The following is a 6,000-nucleotide window of genomic DNA, read 5'->3' as shown; positions in this document are numbered from 1 at the left end:
TGGCACTATATAAATCCTGTATAATAACAACAATTAAAATGTAATTCCAGTGAAAAAACGCATTCTACTTTTTGTAGAAAATGATTAGTACCACTGTTAGGTTTTTATTGCTCTCTGCATCCCCACTGGGTAGATCTAGCCTCACTATTTGTCACTGGGAGAACCCAAACTTGTAGGGCTTTTTCATGAGGACAAGGAGTAGGGGGGAGTCAATGACAGCTGTCAGAGTAGGGTTTTTCCCTAAATTTGTAGATGTTTTTGCTGCTGTTTCTCAGGAGAAAGTGAAGCAAAATCTCTCCAATTGGGGAAACAGGCAGCAGATAAAACCAAATGTTCTAAGCCTTCTCTACTCTGGGGAAAATAGTTTGGCTGATGTAAAGTGGTTGTAAACCTCAGATATGAAATATGAACAAAGCATATTTCTATAGTGTGTACTTGTCTAAATTCAGAGCACTAAGAGTCATTTCTATCCACAGCCTCGTTCCTCTGCCATCAGCATGAATCACTTCTAACAAGATTTTCTGACACCAAGAGAAAAATGGTGACAGGAGGGTACAGCCTGTGATAGACAGCCTCAGCTCTGTTGTTGTATGGTGTATGGAGGGGGGTGTGTCCCTTCCCTCCAATCAACTCTCAGAGCTCTCCTCACTGATGTAACATCATCTCTCCACCCCCTGCTTTTCAGAGCTAAAGGATCCTGTGCAATTTCTGCACTTTATATGGCTGTATGGGGAAAGAGGGCTGTAGATAGACAGGTACAACGTATATAGGAGGATTTGTTTGATCTCTGTGTATCACCAGAGGGTTGTCACTTCACTGAGTATATGCAAGGTTTTACAACCATTTTACTTTGTGTTTATCAAAAGTCAGCAGCTACAAAAAGTGTAGCTGCTGACTTTTAATAATCACACATTCACCTGTCCCACGATCCAGGGATGCGGCCGGGGGGCAGCCTCGGTTCTTTCCGACTGCTCCCCGCGGCATCTCTAGTGTGGGCACCCGGCTGTGACAGCTTGCGGCTTCACAGCCGGTGCGCACTCCACATGCACGAGTCGCGCTGCGCCTCGGGACTGGTAGTTTCGTAGCAAGCAGTGAAAAAGAAGACACAAACCATCCCCATAACAGAGGGGCGGGTGCTGCGTCTGTCAATGGACTTCAGAGAAATGGATTTTTACAATAAGTTCTTACAAAAATCCAGTTTTCTCTAGCGTTCATTGACAGACGCAGCTCTTATGCTTATTACACCTCAGAGACATCCCAAAGCAGTGTAGGCATTAAGGGGTTGGAACAACGCAACCAAAAAAACAGGTAGCGTTTGTCCAAAGGCTAAACGTAGCCAACTGGGTAACAAAGCTCAACCAGGAACATAAAAACTGAGACCCAAGTCCCAGCAGAAAACCTAGGTCCTACTCCTTCACTAGGCAGCAAGAAACTGGCTTGTGGCAGAGTGTGTGTGGGGGGTTATGCCGTGAAGGACAGCCCCTGTAGGCGTGTCAGTAAATTTTTTCACTGCCTAGTACTACTCCTGTAGGGGGCAGCATAACCCTATGGTATAAGAAGCATAAGAGTTGCATCTGTCAATGGACGATAGAGAAATGATCAACTTTAACAATAATCAAAATAATATTCAAACTAAATATTCAAAATGCAAAAATCCTTCATCTAAACGATTTAGTGAGCTTTTGATTTTGATAAGTTGATCAATTTTATTGATAATTTTTGATCAAATAGCTGCACGTGTCAGTAAGTTGTTCGTAATACAGATTGATAAAATGACCTTTTCAGTATAGTTTCTGATGGATCGTATTTTCAATCAATACCATACTGTATGCGATAAATTGTTTATTATTTTAATCAATGAGGAATTGCTTGTTAACAATCACCCTGTATCTAAATCAATCACAAATTGATATGTAAATGGCCTTTACCCTTTGAATTGGCATTCAGCATATGTACACTTTGTGGCATCTTTGCCACATCATTTACCATTTTTTTTTTTTTTTTTAAATCATCTGCATGAATGGGCAGATGCTGTATGTATTGCAAAGGAAGTCCACCAAGCCTAAACATCTTCTGTATAGGGAAGATCTGCATTGTTCGTAGCAACCACTCAACCACGCTTGCTCTACCGCAGACACATTTCAGCGTGGCACCTGCACGCTCCCTGTAAAGGTGATCTACGCCTTGTAATACGCCGGTAACCCAAGCATGGAAAAAGGTTGCAGGTGGAGGGTCATGTCTATGCTTAGTAAAGAGCAGAGTGCTGTGTACATTAGCATCAAAGACCCGCAGCTGGGAAACCGAAGCTTTCTGTAACCAAGAAGCGATCTCTTTAGCAAACAAAGCCTCAAGGGGGGGACGGATCAGATAACCGGGCAGACCATGAGCTTACCTTAGTCACCACGCTCACATGTCCAGTGCGGGCCACAGTCCTAAGGCTGGCCAGGGAAGGTACAACTCCAACCGCAAGTGGCAGTGGCGATGACGGCGATGTAAGGGGGGTTTAGGAGACCCCCAGAGCCATGGCTGCTGCCCTGCACACATCAAGGGCACGCACTAGGCTAAGCTCCTTCTCAATGCATATTTGATGACAGCTATTATTGTCAATTCACTGGTGGATGGAGAGGGGAACTGCTACACTGCCTTTAACCCATCATTGGCCTTCTTCTGGCAGAGCAACAGAAGGACGACGCTAGATGATGTCCACCTTCAGAAAATGCCAGCTGCCTGGCTGTTATTTTCATCCTCTGGCTTCTCTAATTTCTGAAAGGTGACCCTGATACAGGTAGGCAGATTAGGAAAGTCAGAGAAAAGCCCTCGTTTGCATTCTGAGTTAGTGGCTCAAAGCATTGGGGGCCTATATACACTACTTTTTTGCGGCTATGCCTGTTGCATGCGTTTCTGTGCCATTCATTTTGAATGGCACCCCACTACACAAGAGCAATGCAGCTCACTGATATAAATGGCACATATATGGCTTGTGGCATTTCAGTGGGTTACCGAACACAATGCACACAATGACATAAATGCGTGTTAATACACCACAAAAATGTAAATGAGCTTTAAAACACGAAGGCATCCAAGCAAATAGCATTTTAAGGCACATGGGTTGGTAATCGCCGCCTACATGATTCTCTTGTGAAAGGTCTGCTTTAAAACGCAAAAAAAGGTTACTTTATGTGAAATAGACACATCCCACACATAAGGTCCCCAATCACACATTCGACTTTGAAGGTGCACACTGGAAGGCGTTAAAAAGCATGTGTCATCAATGGCACGGGTATGTTACACTGAGGTCTGTTGGCACAGACACAGCCGTAACCCCCTGACATCTGTGCAGGTGCACAACCCCAAATGCACATAGTGTGAGTTTGAGGGACACGCACCCGCACAGATGTCAGGCTGCGCCCCAATAAACATCAATGGGGCAGCCTATGCAGAACACCTGTGCATCCCCGTGCAGGTAAACACCATACAGGGTATCCATTGATACACCCCGCGCGCATGAGGCCTTACAGATAGAGCCTGTTCTCAATCAATCTAGAATAATGCATTTTTGAAAATAACTCAGGTCCATCTTATTTGTTTGCTTTCATGCATTTTGAGGCCCATAAAAGTCAACAGTAATAAAAAGAAGACACACATATGATGCATTTTGTGTGTTTTCAGGCAATGGGAACAAGCCTAAATAGGTATTTATTGACCAACATAAAAAAAATGCATGACAACACATTAAAGCATCAATGCATGTGCAAAACACATATCAGCATTGAAAATGCATTTAAAATCAACTTAAAACAGGAATGCAAAGAAGGGGACCTAACCTAAGAGATATTCCGCTGTGGGCAGGGGATTCCTTAAACTTTCGCTTGGTTTCTTACACATTATTACACTTCACTGAAGAAAATTCCTTTCTTGAGATCCGGGCTTACCTGCTGAAGTTTAAAGGCTCGGTTCACCTTTTTTAAAAAAAAAAATATTTGCAAGAAAAAATGTGCATGTATTTTTTTTTCATAGAAGCCTGCAAAGCATTGCATTTCAGTGGATTTGGGGGTGCAAGGACAGGTTTCTGTAAGCTCTTCCTCCAGCTCTCTGTCTGTAATGAGGACAAGCTTTTATTTGCAAAGAAGTGTCAATGAACTATTGAGTGTTATGATTACCGCCCTTGTATTCCATTGAGAACTACAAGTCCATCTTCCACAGGGGCAGGTGATACTTGTAATTCATACACAGATCCCTGTAATTGAATGACACGGTTGTGCAGGCAGTTTGGAGGGAGGCATGGGGTCTGTTTGCACCATATTATATGTTGCATCCTAAATACCGGGATACCATGTAACATTGTGCAAAAGGTGGTAGTAGCCTTTAACGCCAGCTGTACAATAAGGGGAAACTATAAAAAGAAATTATAAGATCCCCTGGTCATATACTCACAGGTTGGCAGGGCTGGGAACAGGTACGGTGTCTTGCTGTCGGACTCTCCAAGAAACAGTTAAGTCATTTGTGGGTGTTTTTACCTCCCCAATATCCATTTAAAAATGAGTATCAGATATAAGTGAACTGCACCAAATATTAAAAGTCAGCAGCTACAGTATTTGTAGCTGCTGACTTTACATTTTTTCTGAAGGTGCCCGGAGATCCTCTATAACTGAAATCTGTCACTTTAGCCCACTTGCTGATGCTTACCGCCCATGCGATCCCCGGGTGTGGAGCTTCTGGGTATGGGGGGGAAGTAGGTGACATCCTTTCAGCATCCAGTTCCAAAGCGGCCAATTCCTGAGCCCAAACAAGTCATGTGAGGAGGAGGAAGATGTGAATGCTGTGTAGACCCTTCGCCCTTGCACACTTGTACAGGCTCCCCTCCTGTACTGGAAACTACTTGGATTTTACTGCACACTGTGAGCTTCTCACAGTTTGCATTACAAGCTGCAACAAGTCAGATACAGTCTGCCTCATGTCCTGGCTAGAGGACCTCCAGCATTATCTAAGTTCTATACTCCCCAGCCTGACTGTCCCTGGCCCACCCCTTTCATTCATTAGATTTCAGTTTTTTTAATCATAGAAGCTCAGCATCACACAGGCTTTACCATGTGCATAACTCCTCCCAAGGGCCAGCTTCATGATTGATTCAGGATTAAGGGCTCTTGACAGAAGTACTGAGGCACGGTGTAGTTATGTTTTCAAGGAGTTATGTACAGCACCCTGCCAGTGCCTCCCACCAGCATGGACCTGCCTGCATTGCATAGAGAAACACAGATGCCCAGTGATGATGTCACTCGGTCTAAAATACTTAAGGTGATAAACAAAATAAAGCTTATTTTAAAATTTTAATTAGCATGTTATTGAGGTGAACAGGGAGCAGGCAGAATATAAGTTGATTAAATTTCAGCTTTTAAAAAGTGTATGTATAGTTTAAAACATATATTTTTGTTTTGGTTAGAATATGGAAGTGGTGGAACCTCTGGAAATTTTAAAGATTAAGGTGGAATTCCAGGATTACCTGCTTCCCTTACCCCCAATATATATATCTTTTTTTGTGAAGTCCTAATATCGGTCCGGTGATGTCACCGTAGTTTCATCATCTTCTTCTATTGGCATCGAGCATTTTTTCTGGACCGAATGGCACTCATGTAAAGACGTGTGAGTTCCACTCAGTCCCTGCAGTATTTTGAGCCCAGCCTGGGTGACAGCGTGTCCCCTAGGGCAGTGGTCCTCAACTCCAGTCCTCGGGGCCCACTAACAGGCCAGGTTTGCAAGATAACTAAATTATATCACAGGTGATCTAATGATTGCAGTATTCTAGTCTGCATCTCCCCAAGGTAATACTTAAAATCTGGCCTGTTAGTGGGCCCCGAGGACCGGAGTTGAAGACCACTGCCCTAGGGGATGTGTTAACAACAGGCTGGGCTCACAGGAGATGGGCAGAATGACATAGCCATGCTGAACCAAGGAGGAAAGTCAAGGCACTGGAGAGAAGAGAGGGTCAGTAGAACTTGGGAA

This window comes from Pelophylax lessonae (assembly GCF_965119305.1).
Source record: "Pelophylax lessonae genome assembly, chromosome: 6".
In the NCBI taxonomy this organism is placed as follows: Eukaryota; Metazoa; Chordata; class Amphibia; order Anura; family Ranidae; genus Pelophylax; species Pelophylax lessonae.
The sequence above is the reverse complement of the archived record's forward strand: the minus strand, read 5'-3'. Positions refer to the sequence as shown.